The 8,422-nt window shown below is 43.2% G+C and overlaps 1 long non-coding RNA gene across 1 annotated transcript; it reads left to right on the top strand.

Moving 5' to 3' along the window:
• The first annotated feature begins 7,287 nt into the window (after positions 1-7,287).
• LOC112430403 (uncharacterized) lies at positions 7,288-7,990 on the top strand. The gene is made up of 3 exons (XR_003022037.2): positions 7,288-7,315; positions 7,681-7,829; positions 7,922-7,990. It is a non-coding gene; the product is annotated as an uncharacterized LOC112430403 (long non-coding RNA).
• The last annotated feature ends 432 nt before the right edge of the window (positions 7,991-8,422 follow it).

Here is an 8,422-nt window from a genome sequence, read left to right as displayed (position 1 = left end):
AATTGACAAAACTTTTTTTTTTTTTTTTGTTTCACAATTTTGCTATGTTGTATGAATTGAGAGTACAATCTGTGGTCAACAGGGTTGCCAGCATGATTCAGCAGTTTGTTGCCGGTATGGACTCGTGTGGTCGGTTCTGGCAAATGGTGAAGAGATGCTGGAAGCAGTTCCTTCCTGTATTTACAAATGCAGGAAATAAACTTACAAGGAACAGCTTCCAGGATCTCTTCACCATTGGATGGAGTCCAGCTGGAAGTAACAGACGTGAAGAAGAGGAAGCAACCATCTTTCAGTGGGAATGGTGGCTTATGGCCATTCAGGGTGAGTACATAGAATACAACACATGTCTTGTTTCTGTTTGAATTGCTTCAGGCATTTCATGTTAAATACAGTGTCCACAATACAAAATACAGACAACTAAATCGAAACAACACTTGGGTGCAATAAAACCTTAGAACTTTGCAAAATCCACCCCTTCTTAGAGCATATGAGGAAGTTTTTGATTATTTTACCTTTTTAGGTGAGGTATTTGAAAGGAAACCACCTACAACAAATATTTTTGGAAGATTATTTCTTTTATCCTCTGTCATCTCTACCAGATCTTGCTTGTTTAGACTGATAGATAGGATGTAATTTGATTTTCATTGTGATTTCTGGTAAAACATTAATTTTATTACATGACCGAAAACTTCTAACACTAAAATATTAAATAGTTATATTACATACTTGTATTTAAAATATGGTAAAATTTATGATTCAATTGTATTAGCACATCTGAGAATTAAGTAAATGGTAAATGGCCTGTATTTGTATAGCGCTTTACTAAAGCAGTCATCCACACATTCACACACTGGTGATGGCAGCTACATTGTAGCCACAGCCACACTGACAGAGGCGAGGCTGCCGGACACTGGCGCCACCGGGCCCTCTGACCACCACCAGTAGGCAACGGGTGAAGTGTCTCGCCCAAGGACACAACGACCGAGAGTGTCCGAGCCGGGGCTCGAACCGGCAACCTTCCGATTACAAGACGAACTCCCAACTCTTGAGCCACGATCACCCCCAGTGTTTTTGCAGTGTTTAAGATAGAATAACACAATTTGAAACCTGTCTCCCTTTGAGACAAAGGTCATTTGTTAATTAGATGCACTGCCTAACTACAAGAACCTTCAGGTATTACATTGACTATAACGAAACCTCCTGTATATTAGTGTCCTAGAGTAATAGAGTGGTGCAATGACAACACCCACGCAAATGTGACATCACTAGAAAGCCAATGTACTCTTGCAAGGACAGAATGAATAACTTCTTAAAAAAAAAAATACACATTGCATAAACAGTCCTTGACATATAGGTCTGACTCAGAGGACAAAATTAATTTCCTGTCTTAGCAGGGCAGGATTGCTTTGAGTAATTGTATTTTTTTTTTTTTATAATACAATGCTTTGCAATAATTGTTTTGCCTAACAACCTGTTTTTGACTCCAAAATAGTCATTAACGCAACTGTTCTACTATGCAGTCAGTGTAACTGATTATAAATCTACACATTGCACACCTTATTTAACACTTGTATGTATTTTAACAGAGCGAGAGGTGGACCACACATTTGAAGAGCTCCTCGTCTTTATAACTGGGGCTGACTTACTTCCACCACTGGGGTTCCCACAGTCCTGCAACATAGACTTCTACGAGCAGGAGTCAGGGATGCGGCGTATCCCGTACACATCAACGTGCAGCTTATCCCTGTATCTCCCAAGAGGTGTTGCAGATGAAGATCAATTCAAAGATCTTATGAATGATGCCTTAAAAGGATCCCTGGGATTTGGAAAGGTGTAGCTGCATACATGAACTGATGCTGGGAAGCTGTGGTTAAAACCTGTGGGCTTTTGGGATGAAGTTCTTATTGTAAATGTTCTTAAAGGGGATTGCTCCTGGCACTCAGGCTTCTTAAAGATTTTACATTTTAAAGGTGTTTTTACAAATGACTGTTCATTGTGTATATAGTTATATTTATAGTCCAGTTAAGACAACTAGGGTATTCATGCATCAAGCTATGCAAAATAAGTGGTGTTCAGAAAGTTTCCAGGAAATAGTTCAAATGACAATTCATCTAGAAATATTCTTTTGAAAGATTGTTGTTTATGTTCAATTATAGTACACTGCATAGAGTGGTTTTTGTTTTTTTTAAATTTATTTTCAAGATGTACAAGAGATGCCAGACAAACTTTGAACTAAAAGACACTGACTTTTGTAAAATAAAATATTGTAATGTCAGTTCTCATGGTGTCTTGTCTATTTAAAAATTAAATTTAAGGCTTACCTGTTACTGTCAAATACTGGTATTGGGTTCCATTGACGAGGGCTATGTAGTACAATTATGTGCTTAAGTCAAGGTAAAAGGTTAAATGAATTTACCCTCATTGTTCTCAAACCAAGAACTGAAGAATCAATCTCAACTCAGAATTAAAAGTTACGAATTAATTTTACTGGTTTCGAGAACAAAGCAGTTTTAACAAACTGACTTTAAGCTCTCGTTAACTCTGAGATTGGCACCTGGCCTTTCACTATAACCTGGTTAAAAATCAATTATGTAATTGTGGTAAAGCTTTTTTGTAAAAAAAAAAAAAAAACACATCAAGATAATGAACACTGGTATTAAAATTATATTTTATACATAAGGCAATAACTGTAATTACCAAAGTAAAGAAAATGATTTGTTAGACTCAGTTTGTTGGTGAACGATGCTTAAAAAGTGTGTAGCAATTTGGACAGTATATCCAGTGATTGCTTTGCTTTTTCTATGGTCACGGCTTACCTACTTTACTACAGTCATTTGGCTGTACGTGAAAATATATTTAGCTAAAGTTCCTTCTGCTTGTTTAGGTTTATCTCTGTTATAGGTTCATTCAGCCCAACCTCAGGAAACTTGTCTGCTTGCCTACTGTCATCTCTACAAGCCTAAAAACAAACAATTTTAAAAGAGGCTATACACATGACATTTTTTCTACTTAATTTACTCGTGTGTGCCATACAGAGGGAAATATCTCAGAATCGCATTTATTGGAAAAGTATATGCGCAAACACAAGGAATTTGGTTCCATTTGAGGGCGTCTTTCAAGCACAAAAAAGTAAAACACAATCCATATATGTGTATGGACATACATAAATACACACGCACACAGGTGTATAAACTAACAATATAATACACAATCTAATTCTTTTACACAGAAATTACAGGATTACAGAAGTTGATACCAAAGAGTGCAGTTGCAGTCTAGCAGTGTGACAGTTTAACCACTTAGGAGGGAGATGGCGGGGGAAAGAATTTTGATCAAAGTTAATGTCTCCACTTATTTCGAAAAGAAAAAAAGAGCATACTGTCATTTACTTGCTTTTATTATTTATTTATATGCCCTCCGCGGACCATCTCTGCACTGCGTGGGTGATTAGTGGCTCCCTGCACAGTAAGGGCTGCACACAGGGACAAGACGCACTCGGTTACGATCGGATCTTCCCTGGGCAGGGGGAGGTGATGAACTGTATGCCACTTTTTCATTGGCATACATTAAGTACAATGTTTTATTGCCTACGGTGGGGCAGGTCACATACTGGGTGAAGGTGGGCAGTGTGGAGTCCAGCGAGACATGATTAAAGTCCCCTGATATTAGAAGAAGAGCTCTCGGAGATTGCGTTTGCAGTCTGCGGACCACAGAGAGTCACAGGCTACCTCCACGGATGCTAACGGCTAATAGCGCAATGTCTGTGTTGCAGAGTTGTTCTTTCACAGCGATGTGCCCAGAGATACCACAACCGTCTTTAACAAACACTGCCAGCCCCCCTCCTTTCCTCTCACCGCTGTCTCTCGTCTTGTCCGCCCGCAGCAGCTGGAAGCCGGGCAGCCTACTCACAGAGGGAGTACCGGGCAGTGCCGGGATACTGCCACTGTGACCGGGTTAGCGTCATTAGCTCCTCAATCATATCAGGGAGCGATCTCACATTTAAAGTGATTACAGGAAGGAGAGATGGTGTGTGAGGTGTCCTCGGGAGACATCACCCCCGTTTCTTCCCTCACTGGGGATGTAGGGTCTGTCTGCCGGTAGCGCAGCTGCAGGGCGCAGCGCTAACAGCTGATCCCTAATGTAAACAAAGGAGCCATGCGCCGAGTGTCCAAACACGGGTGAAAAAAGTGGAGACAAAAGAAGAGAAAAGTCAACATAACTAGCACGAAGCGGTAATGCAAGATGGCAGGATCTGATTGCTAAAACATAAGTTAAAGGTTAAGAGAAGTAAAGAGGAAAATAAGAAAGAAGCTCAGAAATGAGCAGAGCTAGCTCTGCTCATTACCTGTTAGCTGCCATAACAGGTAACACAGTTAAGGTTTCAGAAAAAGTATTCTGTCGTTTGTTTGCTCGATCATGCCTTAAACACATCAAAATGCATAGTGGGATTATAATACAAGTGAATACTGTGACAAGCACTGGTACTGAATAGGCAATCACTTAGCAGCAAGGTGAATCGGTGATGCATTAGTGTGGTCTGCACTTCCTCTTCTTTGATTGGGTGAAATGAGTTGAAAGTAATTGGATGAGGGAACCATGGGGAGTGCCCTGCATAATTTCAATAAAACGCCGTTTTAAACGCCGTTACAGCTGGCAGAGAACGCCGTAAAAAACGCCGTTCAAAGATGCATAAAAACGGCGTTTTGTGCCGAGTAGCGTAAAAATCGGCGTTTCCGTCTGTCTTTGAACGTCACTCGGATGGTGCGTTCAGGGCGCCATCCGAGCGGCGGAAAAAGCGGCGTTTGTCGGAACAGAACGCCGTTTTTTTCGGCGTTTTGAATAATTAAACGGCGTTTTTTACGCCATTTCTTAACCAAACGGGTTAGGAAAGTGGCGAATTTTGGCACTAATGGCTTGCCATACAAATCTGCTTCCGAATTTTCGCGGGACCCGCAATCGCGCGTCATCGCGCCTTTCCATTGACTTTACATGTAAACCTGACGCTCTATTCGCGTCCATCGCGTTCGGTGTGAACACACCGTAAGAGCCATTTCGTTCGCGAACGACCCATCACTAGTTATTATTGCACATTAATTATTATTGCACCTTGTTATAAATATAAATATTATTGTTATCGTTTTAAACATTGTTACCTCCCCCCTAAAAAGTCCAGGGAGGTATCCAGTCAGGTCAGCTATTTACACTGATCAGGGCTATTGCCCTGTTGTAAAAGCTGTCCTTGAGTCTATTTGTTCGGGACCTCAGCAGCCTGAACCTCCTGCCAGACGGCAGCAGCTTAAACACCCGGTGTCCTGGGTGTGTGCAGTCCCGTAGGATGCTGCGTGCCCTCTTGAGACAGCGAGTGCTGTACAGGTCCTTCAGGGAGGGAAGAGGATGTCCAATGATTTTTTGGGCCATGTTGATGACCCTCTGGAGTGCCTTTCTGTGTGCTGTGGTGCAGCTGTAGAACCACACACCGATGCAGTACGTCAGCACACTTTCAATGGAGCAGCGGTAGAAGACGGTCAGCAGCTCCTTCTTCAGTTCCATTTTTCTGAGGATTCTCAGAAAGTGGAGACGCTGTTGGGCCTTCTTTAAGACCGCAGAGGTGTTAGAGCTCCATTGGAGGTCTGTGTCTATGTGCACACCCAGAAACTTGAAACTGGAGACCCTTTCCACGCACTCCCCGTTGATGCTGACAGGCTGCAGCTCGGACTTCCTCCTTCTGAAGTCAACTACCAGTTCTTTTGTTTTGGTGGTATTGAGGTCCAGGTTGTTATCTGCACACCAATCTGACAGCCTCTGAACTTCAGCTCTGTATGCAGTCTCATCTCCCCCTGAGATGAGCCCCACCACGGTGGTATCATCTGCAAACTTGATGACTGTGTTGTCTGGGTGGGAACTAACACAGTCATGTGTGTACAGAGTGTACAGTAGGGGACTCAGTACACAGCCTTGTGGAGAGCCGATGTTGAGGCTGAGGGCTGAGGAAAGATGAGGCCCCACTCTAACTCTCTGTACACGGTCTGAGAGGAAGTCTCTGATCCAGCAGCAGGTGGTGGAAGGAAGTCCAATTTCCAGCAGTTTAACTATTAGTCTGTCCGGGAGTATCGTATTGAAAGCAGACCTAAAGTCAACAAGGAGCAGCCTGGCGTAACGGCCCTGCACTTCCAGGTGAGAGATGGTGGTGTGGAGCGTTGTAGCAATGGCATCTTCAGTTGATCTGTTAGCTCTGTATGCAAACTGGAGCAGGTCGAGTGTGGGTGGCAAGCAGGACATGATGTGACGTCGGACCAGTTTCTCGAAGCACTTCATTATAACAGGTGTTAGAGCAACTGGTCGGTAGTCGTTGAGGCTGCTAATGTTAGTACGCTTTGGCAGTGGGACAATTGTGGCTGACTTTAGGCACGGCGGGATGCAGGACTGGGACAGTGAAGTGTTGAAGATCTTAGTGAAGACCCCAGCCAGCTGGTCTGCACAATCTTTTAGGACCTTTGCGGTTACCCCATCTGGTCCGGTGGCCTTCCTGGGGTTCACTGCCCTCAGTGTGCGCCTCACCTCATATTCCTGCACTATGAGGCTTGGGCTGCTGCTGTCCGATGTTTTTGCTGCTGCTGCCTCTGGTCCCTTCACCTCAAAGTGTGCGAAGAAGTGGTTCAGCTCCTCCGCAAGCTCCGCGTTACCCTCAGTCAACGTGGTATTGCCAGGTTTGTAGTTGGTTAAGTGCTGAACTCCCTGCCATACCTGTCGTGAGTTTTTGGTCCTGAAGTGGTCTTCGATCCTTCTCTTGTACGCTGCCTTGGCCTCTCTGATGCCTCTTTTCAACTCAGATCTGGCTGCACTGTACTGCATACCATCAATGTGCACTGCGTTTGGATGGGAGTTCTGCTGGTTGCTTATTGTCTTGTGCAGCTCCTCCATGGCAGAGTTAGGTATTAGGAGGATAGTGTGTTACTAAATTTAGCGAGGCTCTGTGGTTTAGATACATAATACGAAAATACTAGATGAAGTAACTAAAAAATAAATACATTTTAACTAAATTAATCGCCAAACGTTACACGTTCTCCATGCTTCTCAGTTGGTTTGCGGTTGCTATGGAAAATGTCCACAGCAACGGTGTCATTGGGGGCGGAGACTGGTAAGCGTCATCCACAATAAAAGATGATGGACAGTCGGGTCCACCAATTAATGTTCGGTCTTGGTACATCTGTCCAATGAAAACGTACAAAAAATGTAGCCGTAGTTAGATAGAGAGTGCGAGGACAGTATCAAGTACCCAAACCTCTATGAGAAAGGCAGCGAGAAAAGACTAATGGTAAGGCACACAGAAACGTATACGGCTACACAGTGAGCCGGTGATATTATATCAGTTAGAGTTTTGTACATTCACAAGGTAAATATTTTATGAAGCTCCCATCTTCTTCTAGCTTCTAAGTAACGGGAACGCTAGCTGTTTTGCTACCAGCTGTGTTGTGTCTTGCATCTCAGCATCACAGTCCGTCTCTTTCTGTCTGACAGCGGTCCACAATGGAGCTAACATTACATTTCCAGGACGACGCACAATTGTCATTATTAAGACTACCAAATGTTTGCCTTTTATAAAGCTTCTGTCACGGAACCATCGATTAAAGCCTAGTTACACCGAGCAATAGCATTAGCATGTTCTTGATGTCTTTGTAGATCCAGCATGTGGAGCCAGTCATTCCAATAACATGGACAAGTACGAAAAGGTGAAGAAAATTGGGGAAGGTTCATTTGGAAAGGCTATCCTGGTCAAATCCAAAGATCATGGACACCAATATGTCATCAAGGAGATTGGCATATCTGGAGTAAGCTTCTGTGCATATTTTTTACACAAGCTTGGCATGTTCTTTTCAGCGTGCGCTTCATCTCGTTACCCTCCTCGTCATTACTTTGACAGATGTCCAGCAAAGAGAGGCAGGAATCTCGGAAGGAAGTTGCTGTTCTTGCCAACATGAGTGGAAGAGGAAGCGTGTGTGTGGATTCCCCCCCCCCCCCCCCTTCTCTCCCTGGACCCCCTCCCAACTCACTGTACATATATTTTGCACTAAGGTGATCCCTATTGTAAATAAATCCCCTTTTTGTTTCCTTGAAAGAACTGTCTGCGCATGAGTCCGTTCAGTAGCCATGACAACCATATTACCTGTCACCAGAGATCTGTGAAAATAAACCATACAATAACAAAAGGTACTTGGACTTCTGGAATATCGTACATTGGTGTCTAGTTGTCAAGCAAATTCAATAGTAATCAATGGGACAAGGTGTCTCCCCACTGAATCTTAAATCTGCAGGATTAGGCGGTGGCTACAGTGTAATGTAAGGATATCACCTCGCCTTTTTATTGAGTAAACTTGCTCGCTTACATCTACAGCAGGAAGCTGGTATTGATTTTTCTCCTTAA

Source organism: Maylandia zebra, linkage group LG23, assembly GCF_041146795.1.
Source record: "Maylandia zebra isolate NMK-2024a linkage group LG23, Mzebra_GT3a, whole genome shotgun sequence".
Classification (NCBI taxonomy): domain Eukaryota; kingdom Metazoa; phylum Chordata; class Actinopteri; order Cichliformes; family Cichlidae; genus Maylandia; species Maylandia zebra.
The sequence above is the reverse complement of the archived record's forward strand: the minus strand, read 5'-3'. Positions and strand labels throughout refer to the sequence as shown.